The sequence below is a fragment of the Cynocephalus volans genome, chromosome 9, assembly GCF_027409185.1.
Source record: "Cynocephalus volans isolate mCynVol1 chromosome 9, mCynVol1.pri, whole genome shotgun sequence".
In the NCBI taxonomy this organism is placed as follows: Eukaryota; Metazoa; Chordata; class Mammalia; order Dermoptera; family Cynocephalidae; genus Cynocephalus; species Cynocephalus volans.
In genome coordinates, this window is record NC_084468.1 from 10,874,362 (window position 1) to 10,894,717 (window position 20,356).

General features: G+C 35.1%; 1 protein-coding gene and 1 pseudogene across 4 annotated transcripts in view; one reads left to right on the forward strand and one right to left on the reverse strand.

Annotated features, from left to right (window-relative positions):
- Positions 1-20,356, reverse strand: part of RAB28 (RAB28, member RAS oncogene family) — a 187,534-nt gene that overhangs the window by 127,907 nt on the left and 39,271 nt on the right. The window lies entirely within an intron of this gene.
- Positions 1,155-3,039, forward strand: LOC134386304 (small ribosomal subunit protein uS19-like; annotated as a pseudogene).

Sequence of the window (20,356 nt, forward strand, 5' to 3'; positions counted from 1 at the left end):
TTAGTTTAGAAGCCCCCTGTTCACAGGAGCCAATATTTTTTGTAACATTCCCTACAGATGATAAGCTAAGTACATGAGCCTCCACAATCAGAGAAGTCTAAAAGCTATGATTTTTATCAGTATTTATAGTTCGTTTTTGGTACTTCCCAGTCCAACTGCAACTTACTAGTCAGGAGTCATTTTTTTTTTTTTTTTTTTTTTTTTTCCGTGACCGGCACTCAGCCAGTGAGTGCACCGGTCAGTCCTATATAGGATCCGAACCCGCGGCGGGAGCGTCGCCGCGCTCCCAGCGCAGCACTCTACCAAGTGCGCCACGGGCTCGGCCCAGGAGTGAGTCATTTTTAACATAAAAATGCTTTGCAGTAATGTTGCTGACACATACTACCTCATCAGGTTACCAAGGGAACACAGATATATTGTTTAATTGAAGATCAGATTCTCATCCAGCTTCTTAACCTACTCATTTACAATTCAAAAATTACATGAAATCATCCATGAAAATATAAATAACCAAAACTGACTGGGAACAAAAAAGGAGCACCAAATTTCAATATCAAAGAGGATATGGAACATGTAGTAAAAGACCTAACTCTGAAAGAGGACCCAAAATCCTAACAATTTTACAAACAAGTTATATACCACACCTTCCAAAAACAGATAGTTCCTATGTCATTTCAATCAATTCAGCACACCGAAGCATAAGGGAAATTCCCAATTCATTTATAAAGCTGACATAATCTTGGTACTAAATCCAGACAAAGGTGGCACAAAAATCATAAACTTCAAGTCAACCTCATTTAAAAGCAAGGATTATAAATGAAATATTAAATTGAATCTAATAGTATATGAAAAGAAAATATGCTGTAACCATAGAGAGTTTAATTCAGGAATTACAAGGCTGGTTTAAAACTAGGAGATCTTTGTATGTGATCCACTATGAATATGCAATCGGAGGAAAACATCATATACATCTTTATTAAATAAAATTCAACTTACATTCTTAATATATAGGTTAATAGGTGGCCAGTTATCTCAGATTAATAAGCCAGAATGAAAACAAACTTCTTTAACTTGATGAAGAATATCAATTAGAAGCCAATAGCAAAATTTTTACCTAATAGTAAAATATTAAAAGATATTCTTACAAAGTCAGGATGAAGATAAGCCTGCTTCGTATCAGTAATTATTCAAAACTGTTCAAGAGTCTTAGACGATTCAATAAGACAAGAAAAACAAGTAAGAGGGAAGCTATAGGCATGGACGAGAACCATCATTAACTGCAGATATGACTGTCCATCAACAGAAACTGTGAGATGTCTGCAAGGAACAGACAAGAAGGCGGAAGTGGAGCAGAAGCAGCAGCGGACCTTCTGCAAGTTCACCTACCGGGTGTGGACCTTGACCGGGGCGCAACGTGCACTACAGCAATTGAAGCAGTTGTACAGTACCCGCCTGAACCGTGGCCTTCGGTGGAAGCAGCACTGGCTGCTGAAGCTCCTGTGTAAGGCCAAGTAGGAGGAGCCGCCCATGGAGAAGCCAGAGATGGTGAAGACTCATCTGCGGGACATGATCATCCTGCCTGAGATATGGGCAGCATGGTGGGCGTCTACAACAGCAAGACCTTCAACCAGGTGGAGATGAAGCCCGAGTTGATCAGCCACTACCTGGGCGAGTGCTCCATCACCTATAAGCCTGTGAAGCACGGCCCGCCGGGCAAAGGGGCCACCCACTCTTTCCGCTTCATCCTCCTCATGAAGCCTGCTTCACCAAAAAAGGCACAATCATCGTCAAAAAAACACAAAACAACAACAAAAAACTATCAGACTGATTTTTAAAAACATGTCCTGACTCCCATCGCAATCACACACGTTGCAAAAAAAAAAAAATTAAATGACTTGTTTAACAACACAGCCAAGTTTAAAAGAAAAATTACTCATAAGGAAATAGCAATACAGAGAAAATTTAAAGCCAGAAAATAAACTGATAAAAGAATGGACAGATGAAGATAGATATAGAATATTATCATTACTCCAAAAGGTTTTCATGTAATTCTTCCTACCCCCACTCTTATTTACTTCATAGATTTTGGCCTCTACTAGAAGTTCATATAAATAAAATAATATGGTATGTATGATTCTAGTCTTTGATGCATTTGAAAATAAGCTGCAGACAGTACACTTAACTTCATTGTACATATCATTACTTAGAGTTTGATTTTTTTAAGGTAAAATTTACATACAAAAAATTTGTGTACGATTTGGTGAGTTTTTCATTTCACTGCTAGAGTTATAGAAGAATGGATAGACGGATAGATATGTGACAAAGCAAACATAGCAGTATTTTAATTGTAGACTCTAGATCAGTCAGCAAACAGTAGCCTGTGGGCCAAATCTGGCCTGCTACATCCTTTTGGTATGGCCCATGAACTAAGAACAGTTTTTACATTTTAAAAAAGTTGAAAATAAATTAAAAGAATAATTCATGACATGTGAAATGTGAAATTCAAAATTCAAATTTCAGTGTCTAAATATTTGTTGAAAAACAGCCATACTCATTCATTTAGGTATTGTCCATGACTGCTTTTGCACTAAGGTGCAACAGATACTGTGTGGACTTCAAAGACTAAAATATTTACTATTTGGCCCTTTTCAGAAAAAGCTTGCCAACTCCTGCTCTAAACAGTGAGTATACGAGTGTTCTGTATGAGTGTACTGTAAAAATCTTTCAACTTTTCCATGTTCAATATTTTTTTACAATAGAATGTTGAAAAAAATCAGAGCAATAATCATAAGTGGATTCTACAAAGGCCCACTGGAGAGAGGAAGGGGGTTTCTATCAGTTCTAAGTACTGCAGTCGGCTTTTCTAAAACCTATCTGAAAAAATGCTTGGAGCTGCAAAAGGTGAGAATACTATAATGAAGACTCTAATATAAAGCCAGGAATCTCTAACAGAATGATCTATCTTTTAAAAATAGGCCTAAAAACATTCCATCAGCCAACGAAAGTGTCAAGGAAGCTTGCCATTACGTGAAGTCCTAGATGAAAGAAAAAAAAATTTTTTAATATCCATGAAAAATAAAAACATCAAGCCTGTCCCCATTCTCATTCTCAGTTGGAGACTGTATTAGTTTTTAGGGCTATCATAACAAAGTACCACAAACTAGGTGGCTTAAAACAACAAAAATTTATCCTCTCATAGTTTCAGAGGCTAGAAGTCAAAAATTGAGGTGGTGACAGAGCCATGTTCAGAGGCTCTAGGGAAGAATCCTTCCTTGCCTCTTCCTAGAAAGGAAACCTCTTTTCGTACAAAAGATCCTATCCCCTTCTCAACTACTTAATGACATCGTTCTGGCAATTCTAATCTCTCTCTCCTACATCATCAATTTTACTTTCTCTACTAATTCATTTCTATCAGCATAAACCATATTTCTCAGATCTCAAAAATGAAAGCAAAAACAATTTTAAAACTCTTGACTCCATTTCCCCCCTTCCATTTCTCTGCCTTCTTTATTACAAATTCCTAAGAAGAGTCATCTATACTTACTGCTTCCAATCTGGCTTTTGTTCTCACTTCACCAAAACTGTTCTTACAAAGATAAGCAATAGTGTGTTGCTAAATCCAACAGTAAATTATTGATCCTCTTTTTATTTATCTATCGGCAGCATTTAACATAATCGATTCCTCCCTCATTTGAACATTCCCTTCACTTGGCTTCTAAAATATCACATTCTTGGTACCTAAACCAGACAAGACACATTTTTTGATATGTTCTTGAAGTACAATGAAATGTAGTACAGTCATCCCTCAGTATCCATGGGGAAGTGGTGCCAGGAACTTCCACAGATACCAAAATCCACAGATGCTCAAGTCCCTGATATAAAATGGTGTAGTATTTGCATATAACTTATGCACATCCTCCCATACACTTTAAATCATTTCTAGATTACTCATGATACCTAATACAATGTAACTGCTATGTAAAATAGTTGTTCTACTGTATTGTTGAAGTAATAATGACATGGAAAAAATGTATGAACATGTTCAGTATAGATACAATTTTTTAAAATAGTTTTGATCTATGATTATTGGAATCCATGGTTGTGGAACTCACAGATACAGAAGGCCGACTGTACTTGTTAAAGCATTCTTTGAAGTTACAATATCAATTTTATCAAGAATATCAGCAGGAAGTCCATTGATTCTGGAATTAAAGACACTCCTTTGGATAATGCTAAAATTAAGAACTGAATCTCATATAAAACTATCTCAACAAATGCTGTTTTCCTGAAATCATTCACAGTCATTTAATACAGATATTTCTGTTTCAGAAACTCCCCTATTAGCAAATTCAATCAGCAAATCAATTTCTAACATCATGAAAAGGACTCAAGATCCTACATTAAAGCTGTATCCATGAGTGTGTGTGCACACGCATGCACATGCACGCATACCTGTGTGTTTGCACATTCAATTGAAAAGAAAGAATTCTTAGAGAAAGCCAAATTTGGCCCATATACATTATTTCAAGATCTTGATGGTCTTGGCATTATAGGAAGATTAAGAGAAACTTTTAACCTCCTGTAGAGTTCTTGGCTTTTACAGATCCTGGCTGTTTTGTTTTGTTTTAATTTAACACATGTATACAGAGTTCTGTAGCAATCACACGTGGAGCTATATCAACTCTAAACAATACAAAGTGACTACCCTCACAGGATTAGCACTTAGAGGTACTACTCCCTCCTTTCACTCCCACTCCATACCTGCTTCTATTATAGCAGTGAAATATGAAAGAAAAAGAAATAAAAGCTTAGGTTAAAGGCAAGGAGTATTTAAAATGCCACACTGATAAGTTTAAGTTTTATGACTGTCATATTACTATCAAGTTTATATGGAGATATCTGTAGATTTAAACTTGAGATAATGTTTTAAAATGAAGAGGGGGAAAATTTGCCTAATTCCTTAGTTTCAACCTGGAGATCATCTCTGACATTCCCATCTTTTGACAAAATCCTTGTGAAACTTTCATAAATATTTAGTGCAAAAGCCTAAACGGAGAGGGTAGGGTAGAGGAGAATTCATCCTCTTCTTCATCTCAGGTTAACACCTAGTCTCACCCAGTCTGACAGGATTCATGCACTGATGAAAACACAATCTTGGAAAAGAAAATCTGAGGAGGGGACCATGAAGGGAGCCATTGATTCAACAAGAACCATGTAAAAAAAGATTAGATGCTTTCATGTGACCCCAAACAATGTTTCATCCATGTCTATAACTTTGACTTTGTTTACATGGTATCCTTTATCTTTACTGTTTAACATCCCACCTTCCCCATCTGTCCATAAAATGACCACTGTCCATTTTTAATCCTATAAATCCAAATTTCACCATAGTTTTATGACTATAACTTGAAAACTATTAGGTCCTTAAGGGTAGAAACCATTTCTTATTATTTTTTAATTCCCAGTATTTAGCATGATTTCTGGACATAACAGGCCCTCAACAGATGTTTTCATGTATTTACTTACTTATTTATTTGACACGTATTGATTGTATGTATTTATGGGGTACAGAGATATATTTCAAGGATGTTTGCTAAATAAACATACTACCTTACTATACTGATGAAATTATACTCACTCAACAGTGTTAATAAATCATTTGGTTTACCTTTAAAAATTTTACTTTTAGTTTTATTCTAGGTAGATTTCACTCTGAAGATTATAACTAATGAGAATATTTTCACCCTGTGGCTAGTGTAATTTGACTTCAAGGCTGCAACATGTTACATTAGAGGCTTGGGTTTTCAAGGCCAGTCCCTAAAAAAAAAGTCTTGGTTTGTGTGGGTTTTTATTTTTTTATTTTGCATGTACAGTAGCCTCATAATCTAACTAATCAGAATTCTCCAGAGACCTGATATTCTAAAATGAACTGATCTATTATTTAGCTTTTCTAAATGCTTCTAATTTTTAAAATTCTCTTCATGAAAACAGCTAACCCAAAATGTTGGTAGTTATAGTCTATATTTTATTTTATATGCAAATTTGAAGACGTAAAATATTTTTAAGATATAAAACGTTTGAAGAATTAAAAATCTTCTTAAAATATTACTACTTCCAGCATTGACAGAATAACTAGGACAAGATTTTCCTCTTGTTGTAAACTAGAAAATTGTATAAAATATATAAAGCAATTATTTTCAGACACTAAATGTAAGGCAGGACAAACACATGATCCCTGAGAGGTGAGAAACAAACAAGGTGAGCTTTACATTCACTCTGACTTTCTACCTGGAGGTACTTTCTACACCATACTAAAGAGAGGCAAAACCCAAAAAGAGTATGATGAGCTTGCTCAGTAGAGGACACTGAGATTGCAGTTTCAAATTAGGAAAAGCACCTGGGATTTTTGTGGAGTAGAGTACCAGAAAGGAGGGATCTACAAAGAGAAAAAGGTCCTGAAATCTTTATAAGAGTTTCCTTTAGTCTGTCCTTGACTACTACACTGTACCTGCATACAGCAAAACTCCATGATGCTGTGCAAAGAAGAACCAGGAAGCTGCGACCAGAAAAATTCCCAGAATGCAAACACACCTGGTAGATACTCAACTGGGAGAGAAGAAAGTGCTCACTGAATGCCCAGGGCATTCAGTGGAGAAAGGAGAAGAGTAACACCTTGGAATGGGGCTAAACAAGGCCTAGAGTACAGGCTCTCTAACAAACAATAAAAATAAGCTGGAAATATCAAGCCACAAATACTTTAAGTTTCCGCCAAAGTACAAAAGAATATAAGAAAATTCAGGACTCAAGAATGTAAAATATCCAAGACCCAATGAAAGAGTATTTACACATGTGAAGAAACAAAAATAGGAGCAATAACAAGGCTAAAAATCAAAGAAACAGATTTAGGAATGACAAAAATCATAGAATTAACCAACAAGCACTTTTTAGATGAAAAATGCACTAGAGGGGCTTCACAGGAGATTCAAGCAAACAGATATTCATTAGGTTGTGCAACCATCACCATGATCTAATTACAGAACATTTTTATCACCCCAAAAAGAAAACCTATAGCTATTAGCAGACACTTACCTTTCCCTCCCCTTCTTACCCATTTTCTGTCTTTATGGATTTAGTTATTCTAGATATTTTATTTTTAACTTTTAATTACAAGAATTATTGAAACATATTGATTATAATATTTATGGGGTACAGAGTTATATTTCAATACATGACATTCTAACACACAGTACCTTAGAATGTGAATATATTTGGAGACAGGGCATTTTAAAGAGATAATTAAGGTAAAATGAGGTCATATGAATGGGCCCTAATCCACTATGACTACTATCCTTATTGAAAGAAGATATTAAAACACAGACATGCATGAAGGAAAGATCATGTGAAGACAAAAGTGAGAAGACTGCTATCTATGAGCCAAGGAGAGAGGCCTCAGAATGAAACCAAGCCTGCTGACACCTTGATCTTGAAGTTCTAGTCTCCAGAACTGTAAAGAAATAAATTTCTGCTGGTTAAGCCACCCAGACTGCAATACTTTGTTATAGCAGCATTATCAAAATAATGGAGGCTCTAATATTCTTCAGTTATTTAGATTCTCTAGCATGGAAACAAACACCAAAATACAGAAGTGAAACTCACATTTCAGGAAATTCTAAAATTAGTTCTTTGGAGATATAAATGTGTAAAAGGATTCTGGATCTCCTTTCAAACAGGCTGAATTACTCTGGGTTCAGTGGGACTTTAGGAATAGTAAATACTACATTCCTAAAGCAAAAGTTAGCTTTCTACTATCTTTCTGTATTATGGTATATGTATACACATGATTGTTTTAGTTGCAAAAGAGCCAACACTGAATTCCAAATGGAGAGAACGTCCTTGAATTGGCTCAAGACCTACCTGTAACAAAATGGAAAGCAGTAGACATGCTTCAGAGAAAAACAGAGCTGGGTTAAAATCATAGGTCCATCTTACTAGCTAATTAACAATAGATAAGTTACTCTCTGAGACTCAGTTTCTTGAGTCTTGCAAAGGGAGATCACTTAGCATGATGCCTAGCACATAACAAATGCTTTATAAAAGAGGACATCATTAACAACACAGAATTGGCCACAAAAAAATTAGCAGGCTATCTATATAAACACTACTGAAAAAATAAAAAGAAATTGTACCATGTGCTCAAGTGCTATTATCTAATTTTTACAATAATATAGCTTAAATAACATAGCCCAAATAAAATCAAAATTAACGCAATAGCTATATTAAAGCTATGAAGAAACAGTAAATTCCTGGCAATAGACTCTATTTAATGGATCGAATATTTAAGAAGGATTCAGGGTTTTGTCTAGTTCTCTCTAACTAGGCCTTATTTTAAAATGTAACATTTTGCAGGTGAGCTTTAGCTCAAGTGGTTACTTCCTCAAGCTAGAGTTCTCTCTGTCTAAAATGTAGCATTTTGCCTGAAATTCAGTCCTTTCATTTATGTATCCAAACCCTACTAATTTTGCAAAGTCCCAGTTTAAGTTCCACATTCCTCTTAATCCTTAGCTGACAATTTTTCCTCCCTATGACAAAACAGCACTAAATTAAATCTTGCCTTTCTTTTGTAGACTAAAGTCTTGTTGTGGAAGTAAGATAAACATAATGGACAAAAACCATTATGCTCATCTTGTTTCCACAACAAGACTTCAATTCTCCTGAAGGCAGGACTCATGACATATGTGCCTAGGAAGCAGCCGTGTACTCACAGAGAGAACTTAGTGCTTGATGCATTGACTGTGTTAAAGAGTTACATAAAGTTTGCTATTGTCCTTCTATGCTGCTTAATTTTAAAGTATTTCAAATAAGAAAAAACTCAGAACATGCCTTTAATAAATATTCACTCACAGAATTACATACAGAGTTGAAAGTATCTTAAAGAATAACCTTATTTAGCCTAATTTAATCACATAATAATTCTTTTAAAGTAATTATTAAATAAAACACAGAACACAATAATACTTATTCTTATTTTTTCCATTGTTTGTCATATATCTTTTACAGTCTACGGCAGTTAATCTCTACCATTCCCTGAATGATAATAAGATATATTTTTACAGTAGCAATTGGTGACATTTCTATAAATCAATGTGCTGCAGTGATACCTAAATAAAAGCTTATTTCACTATAATGATGCTTCCAGGCTTCCCTCAAGTCAGGTGGTTACTTGCAGTTAATGATCTGTGACATACCTCACAAGTAGTCCTAAAAAGACTTATTATCCATTGCATGTGCAACAATATTTGCTTTATGGATGGCTAAATGAATGAAGACATTCAATGTAACTGTAAAAGTAAAATCAAAAGAAAACTTACAAGTAACATGTTTTCTTTAAGTAAAAGGGCTGTGACCATTTTCCATTAATACTTAACCTTTTGCTGGAGCAGTGCAACCACATATAACGCTCAAATCCACAAAGCCCAAGAGCTGTTCTGGGTTAATGCTAATTAACTGCCCCCAATCAAAAGAGCAGTAACTTTCCAAAAATGTGATATCATCAGCCTCTATTATTGACATCAAAGTCACATCAGAAAGCTTAATGAAGATAAAAAAAAGACAAATACATAACTTGAGAGCACATCTTTGAATCAAATATATATACATACATGTATAACACAAACATGCTCAATAAAAAGAATTATGCTGCACAAAAAATTTGCTAAACCTCAAATACTCTATCTTTTATAGCTGCCAGACTCTGTAGGCATTCAAATGTTTACCATTTATAATTTTATTTCATTTACTAGACTCAGCTTTTGTCCACCATATGTCCACTGTGGATTAACTATTCCCTTAGGTACAATTAAGGACTTTCCATTTGTTGTAAGAAGAGCTAAGTATAAAGAACACAGCCAGAAATAACATTTATACCTCAACGAAAAACAGAAGCACATTCAAACTCAAATGCTAGTTTACGCAGCATCTTTTTTCTTTATTAGGCACATGTCTACATAGCAAAATAAACTTGAGATAAAAATTCATGGGAACAGTACAACAGCTTTCACCATTCAGATTAGGTATCAACATTATATCACTTTCAAAAATTGAATTTAAACAACTCTTCAGAAAAACATACTGCTAAACTATAAGTTAAATAAAGGTTTGGATTCCAAACACTGATTAGAAACAAAATTGTAATCATTATTTATGTATCTCAAAACTCTACAAAATTTTTTAAATATTTTAAAATCCTTACACTGGAAAAAATATATGTATTTAGCAGGCCCTCCTCCCATTACCCATAATTAGAAGAGAGGATCTGAGAAAGAATGGGAAAGACAATAGCAATGAACACATATAACACTATTTATTGAAGAGACTGCCATTTCTCTGATTGTGTATCAAATAAATAAAATTATAAATGAAAGAGGATACACTATAACTGATGTCACAGAAATGCAAAGGAACACAAGAGACTACTATGAACTGTTGTTATACAACAATAAACTGGATGACCTAGAAGAAATGGATAAATTTCTATAAACATACAACTATCTAAGACTGAATCATGAAGAAATAGAAAATCTGAACAGACCAGTAATGAGTAAGAAGATTGAATCTGTAATCAAAAACCTCCCCAAAGAAAAGCCCAAGACCTGACAGCTTTACTGGTGAATACTACTAAATATTTAAAGAAGAATTAGCTTCAATCCCTCTCAAAGTCAAATAGGGGGGAATACTTCCAACTCATTTTACAAGGCCAGCATTACTCTGATACCAGAGCCAGGCAAAGAAAGACACTATAAGAAAAGAAAATTAGAGGCCAACAACCCTGATGAACATACATGAAAAAATCCTCAACAAAATACTAGTAAACCAAATTCAACAGCATATTAAAAGGTCATACACCATGTTGAAGTGGAATTTATCCCAGGGATGCAAGGATGGTTCAATATATGCAAATCAATAAACATGATATACCACATTAACAGAGCAAAGGATAAAAGTCATACGATCATCGCAATATATGCAGAAAAAGCAAATTCAATATTCTTTCATGATAAAAACTCTCAATGAATTAGGTATAGAAAAAATGCACCTCAACATAATAAAGGCCACATATGGCAAGCCCACAGCTAACATCACACTCAATGGTGAACAGATGAAAAATTTTCCTTTAAGCTCAGTAACAATACAAGGATGCCCAGTCTTGCCACTTCTATTCAATATAATGCTGGAATTCCAAGCCAGAGCAATTAAGCAAGAAAAAGAAATAAAAAGCATCCAAATTGAAAAGCAAGAAGTAAAATTGTCTCTATTTGCAGATAACATGATCTTACATATATAAAACTCTAAAGACTCTACCAAAAAACTGTTAGAACCAGGGCACAAATTCAATAAAGTTACTGGATACAAAAAAAATGCAAAAATTGGTAACATTTCTGTAAACTAACAAACTATCCAAAAAAAAGGAAGAAAAGAAAAGAAAACAATTCCAATTACAATAGCAGCCAAAAATCAATAAATAAAATACTAAGGAATAAATTTAAAGAGGTGAAAGGCCTGTACACTGAAAACAGTGGTTTAAGAAACACTAATGAAAGAAATCAAAGAAGATACAAATAAATGGAAAGATACCCCATGCTTATAGATTAGAAAAATCAATATTGTTAAAACATCCATACTATCCAAAGCAACCTACAGATTCAACACAATCCCTATCAAAATTCCAATGATATTTTTCACAGATATAGAAAAAAAAATATCCTAAAATTCTCATGGAACCACAAAAGACCCCAAATGGCCAAAACAATCTTGAACAAAAACAACAAAGCTGGAGTTATCATACTACCTGATTTCAGAATATACTACAAAATTATAGTGATCAAAACAGCATACCAGCATAAAAACAAGCACACATACAAATGGAACAAAATGGAGAGCCCAGATATAAATCCACAAATTTATGGTAAACTGATCTTCAACAGAGACTGTTATTATTCAACCCCTTTTGGGGATGAAAAACCTGGGCTCAGAACTATGCAAAAGGTAGAAAAAGAACAGTATTATTCTCACATTGTCATCTAAAGGGTCTGTAGTTTCATCTTTTACTGAGGTAAAAAAATAATTTTCTATCATTCATGTAATGAATATTTATTTGAGCACATTCTACATACCAGGGACTCAGCTAGAAACTAGAGTAACACTAGTAAACAGGACAGAAAGCACCAGTCTTCATGAAGCTTGAATTATACAACACATCATGTAGATGACCCCAAGCGTGGGGTGTGGGTGGCGAGGTAGATTTGCTCTAAAAAGGTGACTTTTTCAGAAGAGTCACATGATTTAAAAAGCAAAAAACAGCTAAGAATTATGAAAAACTGGTGAGGAATTATCTAGCATTCTGTCCCAGTCTGTTTCTATTTGATCATTTACCTCGGACCCTGTATAAACAATTTAGGAATTGGGAAAATTCTTACAGACCCCTCATATCCTACTATCTCCATTAATCAGAATCAATGCAATAAACTGCAGAGTAAGGAATGGACATGACACATTTGAAACTATATCTAAAAATGGAACAAGTTCGAAACATTTTAAAAGGCATGTGTTTTTTATATAATCAGGTGTTTGCATTCTTCCCTACTCTCTCCCCCAACCCTTTCCCTTTCTCATAATTCTCATCAGTATAAAACATACTGTAATATCTTCCATCCTTTAAAAACAACACCAAAGGAGTCCTGAACCATCTCTACCAGTTTATCAACTGACTACCTTTTACAGCAGCATTACATATACAGTCATGTGTCACATAACTTTTGGTCAACGATGGACAACATATCCAAGTGTGGCTGCAGCAATAGGCTATACCACGTAGCCTACGTGTGTAGTAGGCTGTACCATCTAGGTTTGTGTAAGTACAATCTATGATGCTTGCACAATGATGGAATTACCTAATAATGCATTTCTCAGAATGTATCCCCATCATTAAGCAACACATGACTGTACATGTTGCTTCTATTCACTGTGATACCTCCTTCCATTCTCCTTGAACCACTACACCTCTCACCCCCATAATTCCAACGAATTTCTTTGCCTAGGCCACCACCAATTACCTCTACACTGCTTAATCTAATAATCATTCTCCATCTTTATCTGTCGATCAGCCCCTTCTTAAAACACCTTTATATTTGGCTTCCAGAATACTTCACTCTCATGATTTTTCTCCTACCTCTGCAGGCCATATCTCAATTCTTTTGCTGATCTCTCTTCATTTCCCCAAACTCGTAAACATGGGTGTAACCCAAGGCTTAATCTTTGGATGGCTCTTTTTATAATCACTCCTTTTGTAAAGTTCACCCACTCTCATGATTTTACATACCATCAACATGCTGTTGACTCGCAGATTTTGTCTCTGGAATGAATCTTGCCCGTGAATTCCAGGCTCATATATCCAACTGCCTACTAAACTTCTCCACATAGATGCCTAATAAGTGCCTCAAACTTATTATGTCAAAAACCAAACTTTGGAACCTTGCCCAAAACCTATTCCTCCCACAGTCTTCTTCATCTCAGTAGATAGAACTTCAGCCTTCCAGAAGCTTAGGCCAAAAATCTTGGCAGTATGTTGCTTCTTCTACCCACTCCTGTATAATCAATTTATGAAAAAATCCATCAGGCCTACCTTTAGAATATACCAGAAGCCAATCACTTCTCCCTACTTCCATTGCTATCACCCTGGTCCATGCCACCATTATTTCATGCCTGTATTATATATCAAAAGTCTCCTATCTGGTCTTCCTGTTTCCACTTTTATCCACTATAGCATACTCTCATAATAAGAGCTGTAGTGATCCTTTCCAAATACAAGTTAAATCACTTCACTCTGCTTAAATACAAGTTAAATCACTCCACTCTGCCTCAGTGGCTTTCCATCTCCCATGGAATCAAAAGTCCTTACAATGGCCTTAAAGTCTTTCTTGATCTGTCCTCTTCCTAGATCCTTCCCTCTTTAACTTCATCACCTATACAGCTACACGTTGGGGGTGGGGGGTAGCACTACCTCAAGGCCTTTTCACCGATTGTATCCCTCTGCTTGGATAACTCATTTCCCAGGTAACTATGTGGCTCACTCTCTCTCTTCCTTTGTTTTTGGTTGAATATCATCATCACAGACTTTCCCTGAATATCCTATTTAAAATCATATCACTATCTCCCAAGACTTTTTTTGTCACTCTTTTCTGCTTCATCAATTTCTACAGTACTTATCACCATTTGACATATTGTATATTTTACTTATTTATTTATTGCATGTCTTCTCCATTGAGACACAGCTAGATGAGGGCAGGGATTTTTGTCTGTTCACTTCTGTATCCCTAACACCTAGACTGGTATGTGTTCAATGAATATTTATTCAATAAATAAATGAATGAGAGAAGAAATAAGAAAGAAACCAAGAAAATACTGGCTGAATTGCTTTATTTACACTGCAAAACTGGACAATCATTTTAAATTTTTAAAAAACAATGTCACATAAAATGAAAAGTAATTAAATTCTAAGTTCAAGAACAATTTTAAGTTTTTTTTTTTAAATGCTATTTTTACAGCTCCAAAGAACACTCCAAAGTTGGCCATATTTCCAGATGTGCCTGGCAAATAGTAAGAATTCAATATATCTTAGCTAGGTTTATTATTATTCTTATTAGGTATATGCACCTATCCATGTATATACAAACTAGTTTTTTAATAATCTAACAATAAAATGATAAAATGAGCCAAAGAAATCTCTACAAAGATAAGAAGACAAAGTTTAAACAACACATGAACTTAAAATTAAACTCTCTTAAAACTGTATGGCAATTAAACAACCATACAATGAAACATAGTTTGGGTCATCAAATTTTAGGAGTACTAGAGGTGCAGCACTGCTGCCACTGCCACTGTCAGTAATGGAGATCATGGCTCAGTGCACACAGAGCCCGTCCCTTCGCTCCAACAACCCGTGTGCCCTTCCACCCACTGGAGTCATCTCCTGCTTCCCACTGCAGGATATGCAGTGCCACCACTCGCCCTCCAGCTGGCAAGTACAGGGATGGAGCCATGGACCTTGGTGTTATCAGCACCATGCTCTAAAAAACTGAGCTAACCAACCAGCCCCTGATCTTCTAATAAATCTTGGATCTCTAATAACAATTACAGAAAGATTGTAAACCTGAGAAAGGGCTGCACCACCCAAACAGGAGTAAGAGAACATCTCATGACAGGAGACACAGGTGGAAGCCCCAGGTAGTCTTTCCCACAGCCTGAACAGAAGGAAAGAGTGTGCCACAAACACAACTTCTGCATAGGTGGCCCACCAGAGTCACTGCAAGGACAGCTCATTGCCACAGTAGCAGCCAGGACCACCCTGCAGGCAGCCTAATGCACACTCGACTTCACTGACACAAGGAGAGTCACCAGCAGAGCCTGCAGGTAGAGGTGGTAGTCTTTCTCCTCAAAGCCCACTCCAGAGTAATAGAAGAAACAACTGTTCTACCAGATGACCAGACATCAACACAAAGATAAAGAAAATATGAATAAACAAGAAAATATAACACCCCAAATGAATACAGTACTTCTCAAATAGCAGACCCCATAGAGCAGGAAACCCTTGAAATGACTGAAAAGGAATTATAAGCAGTAATCTTAAAGAAACTCAAAGAGATAAGAGAAGATTCAACTACAGAACACAATGAAATGAGAAAAAAATATCCAAGATATGAAGAAGGAAATTTACGAAGACATTAATACCTTAAAAAAGAATGTAGCAGAATTCCTGGAACTGAAGGATTCATTCAATGAAATAAAAACACAACTAATATCTTCAGCAGCAGGTAGTAGAAAGAATTTCAGATCTCTAAGAGAGTCTTTGCAAAATAACCCAGACAGACAAAAAAAAAAAAAAGAATTTTAAAAATAAAGAAAATCTAAGAGAGCTAGCAGACAACCTTAACTGCACAAACTTCCAAATCATGGGTATTCCAGAAGGGGAGGAAAAAGGAAAAGACATGGAAAATGTATCCAATGAAATAATAATGGAAAACCTCCCAAGTATAAGGACAAACATGAACCTTCAGATCTAAGAAGTTCAAAGATACCCAAACAGATACAATCCAAAAAGATCCTCACTGAGGCTCAAACTGGCAAAGCCCAAAGACAAAGAGAAAATTCTAAAAGCAGCAAGAGAAAAGCATCAAGTTACCTATAAGGGAGCCCCTATCAAACTGAAAGAAAAGACTTCTGAATTAAAACTGTACAGGCCAGAAGAAAATAGGATGATATATTCAAAATGCTAAAGGAAAAAAAAAACAAAAAAGGCCAGCCAAGAATAATATACCTGGCAAGGCTATCCTTTAGAAATGAAGGAGAAATAGTGTATTTCCCAGACAAACAAAAGCTACAGGTGTTCACCACCACACAATCAGCCCTGCAAGAAATTCTCAAGGGAGTGCTGCATGTGGAATCCAAAAATAATAATCACTATCATGAATACATAATAAAAAATAAAACCCACTGGTAAAACAAAAATGCAAATGAGAAACAGAAAGAAACTAATCTTAAGACCTCCAAAAAACCAACAAACATTGAAGATGTAATAAAAGGAGAAGAAAGGAACAAAAGATATTTAAAACATCTAAAAAAAATTAAAAGCAATAAAAGGCCAGGAGTAAGACAATACTTGTCAATAACAACCTGAAATGTAAATGGATTAAACACCTCATTCAAAAGACACAGACTGACTAACTGGATTAGAAGAGCTAGACTCAACTATATGCTATCTTGAAGAAAGTCATCTCACCTCTAAAGACACATACAGACTAAAAGTGAAAGGATAACATGCAAACAGAAAGCAAAAATAAGCAGCAGCAGCCATTCTTATACTGGATACAATAGACTTGAAATCAAAAACCATAAAGACAGACAAAGAAGACCACTATGTAATAATAAAAGAATCTATCCTGCAAGAAGACATAACAATCATAAATATGTATGCACCCAACACCAGAGCACCCAAATATATAAAACAAACACTATTAGACCAAAAGAAAGAGAAAGCCCTAATACAACAATAGGGGGGGACCTGAACACCACTCTCTCAGCATTAGGCAGATCATGTAGGCAACAAATCAACAGAGAAATACAGGATTTAAACTATACCTTAGAAAAACTGGACCTGGCAGATATCTACAGAACATTGCATCCAACAACCACAGAATATATATTCTTCTTATGAGCACATGGAACATTCTCCAGGATAAACCATGTTAGGTCACCATCATGTCTCAGCAAATTTTAAAGAACTGAAGTAAACCATTTCAAGTATCTTTGCAGACCAGACAGATTGAAACTGGAAAGCAATAACAAGCAAAACTATGGAATCTACACAAATACATGGAATTAAAAAACAGGCTCCTGAATGATCTGTGGGTCCAAGAAAATATTAAACAGGAAATCAAAAAATTAAAGAAAATAAAGACACATCTTACCAAAACGTGGGGGATACTGCAAAAGCAGTACTAAGAGGGAAGTTTATTGCAACAAACACATCAAAAGAACAGAAAGACTTCAAGTAAACAATCTTTACACCTCAAAGAGAAGAAAAGAAAAATTCAATCCTAAAAGTAGGAGATGGAAAGAAATAATTAAGATCACAGCAGAACTAAATGAAATGGAGACCCAAAAAATGATACAAAACATCAATGAAATGAAAAGTAGATTTTTTGAGAAGATGAACAAAATAGACAAACCATTAGATGGGTTTAAAAAAAAAAGAGAGAGAGAGAGAGAGAAGACCAAATAATAAGGATGAGAAATGAAAAAAGAAACATTACAACCAAACCACAGAAATACAAAGAAAATCCAGAGGAAATGAATAAATTTTGGTCACATACAGACTACCAAGACTGAACCAAGAAGAAAGAAAAAACCTGAACAGACCAATAACAGCAATGAGACTGAAGAAGCAATCAGCAGTCTACCAACAAAGAAAAGCCTAGGACTGGATGACTTTATTGCTGAATTCTGTCAAACCTTCAAAGAGGAATTAATACCAATTCTTTTCAAACTATTCCAAAAATCTGAAACAGAGGTCATTCTCCCAAATGAGGCCAGCATCATCATGATACAAAAACCAGAAAGAGATACAACAAAAAAATGAACACTACAGATCAATATCTCTGATGAATATGATGAAAAATCCTCAATAAAATATTAGCAATCAGAATGTAGCAACATATCAAAAAAATTACACATCATGATCAAATGAGACTTATCCCAAGGATGCAATAATGCTTCAACCTACACAGGTCAATAAATGTGATACACCACATCAACAAAATCAAGGACAAAAAACATATGATTATCTCAGTAGATGTAGAAAATGCATTTGACATAATTCAACATACCTTCCTGATTAAGACTCTTAGCAAATTAGGTATTGAAAGGAAGTATCTCAACACAATGAAAGCCATATATAACAAACCAATTGCCAATATCATCCTGAATGGAATAAAAGAAGGATGCCTACTTTCACCACTCCTATTTAACAAAGTATTGGAAGTACTAGCCAGAGAAATCAGGTAAGCGAAAGAAATAAAGGGCATCCAGTTTTGAAAAGACAAAGTCAAATGTCACTGCTTGCAGATGACATGATCCTACATATAGAAAAATATAAAGATTCTACAAAAAAACTCTTAGAGCTGATAAACAATCTCAGTAATGCTGCAGGATACAAAATCAACATGCAAAAATCAGTAGTCTTTTTATACTCCAATAAAGAACTGGCAGAAAAAGAAATCAAGAAAGCAAGCCCATTTATGATAGTCACCAGAAAAATAAAATACCTAGTAATTGACTTCACCAAGGAGGAAAAAGATCTCTACAATGACAACTACAAAACACTAATGAAAGAAATTAAAGAAGACACAAAAAGATGGAAAGACATTCCATGTTCCTGAATCGGAACAATTAACATTGTAAAAATGTCCATACTACCCAAAGTGATATACAGATTCAATGCAATCCCCATCAAAATACCAAGGACATTCTTCACAGAAATAGAAAAAACAATCCTAACATTCATATGGAGTAAAAAAAAGATCATGACTAGCCAAAACAATCCTGAGAAAAAAATAAATAAATAAATAAAGCCAGAGGTATAACACTATCTGACTTGAAATTATACTACAAAGCTATATTAACCAAAACAGCATGGTACTGGCATAAAAACAGACACGTAGACCAATGGAACAGAATAGAAAACCCAGAAATCGACATACATACTTATAGCCAACTGTCTCTTTGACAAAGGTAACAAGAACATACACAGGGGAAAAAACTGCCTCTTCAATAAATGGTGCTGGGAAAACTGGACATCCATATGCAGAAGAATTAAACTGGACCTGTACCTCTTGCCATAACCAAAATAAACTCAAAATGAATTAAAGACTTAAGTATGAGACCTGAAACCGTAAATCTACTAAAAGGAAACATAGTGGAAACACTCTAGGAAATAGGACTGGGCAAAGACTTTATGAGTAAAACCACAAAAGCACAAGCAATGAAAGAAAAAATAAAACAAGTGGGATTATAACAAGCTAAAAAGCTTCTGCACAGCAAAGGAAACAATCAACAGAATTTTAAAAAAACAACCTACAGAATGAGAGAAAATATTTGCAAACTATACATCCAACAAGGGATTAACATCCGAAATATTCAAGGAACTCAAACAACTTCACAGTGAAATAAGAACAAGTTACCAATTAAAAAATGGACAAAGGAGCTGAACAGACATTTTTCAAAGGAAGACATACAAATGGCCAACAGGTACATGAAAAAATGCTCAACATCACTAATCATCAGGGAAATGCAAATGAAAACCACACAGAGATATCATCTCACCCCCGTTAGACTGGTCATTATTAAAAAGACTGAGATTAACAAATATTGGTGAGGATGTGGAGAAAGGGGAACTCTTCTACACTGTTGGTGGGACTATAAAATAGTACAACCACTGTGGAAAACAGGTTTCTCAAACCATTACAGACAGAACTACCATATGATCCAGCAATCTCATTTGTGGGTATATACAAAGGAATGGAAATCATCATGTCCAAGGGACACCTGCACTCCCATGTTCATCACAGCTCTATTTACAACAGCCAACATATGGAACCAATCTAAATGTCCATCAACAGATGACTGGATAAAGAAAATGTGGCATATATACACAATGGACAACTCCTCAGCCATAAAAAAGAATAAAATTCTTCCATTTGCAGCAACATGAATAAGCTTGGAGAAAATTATGTTAAGTGAAATAAAC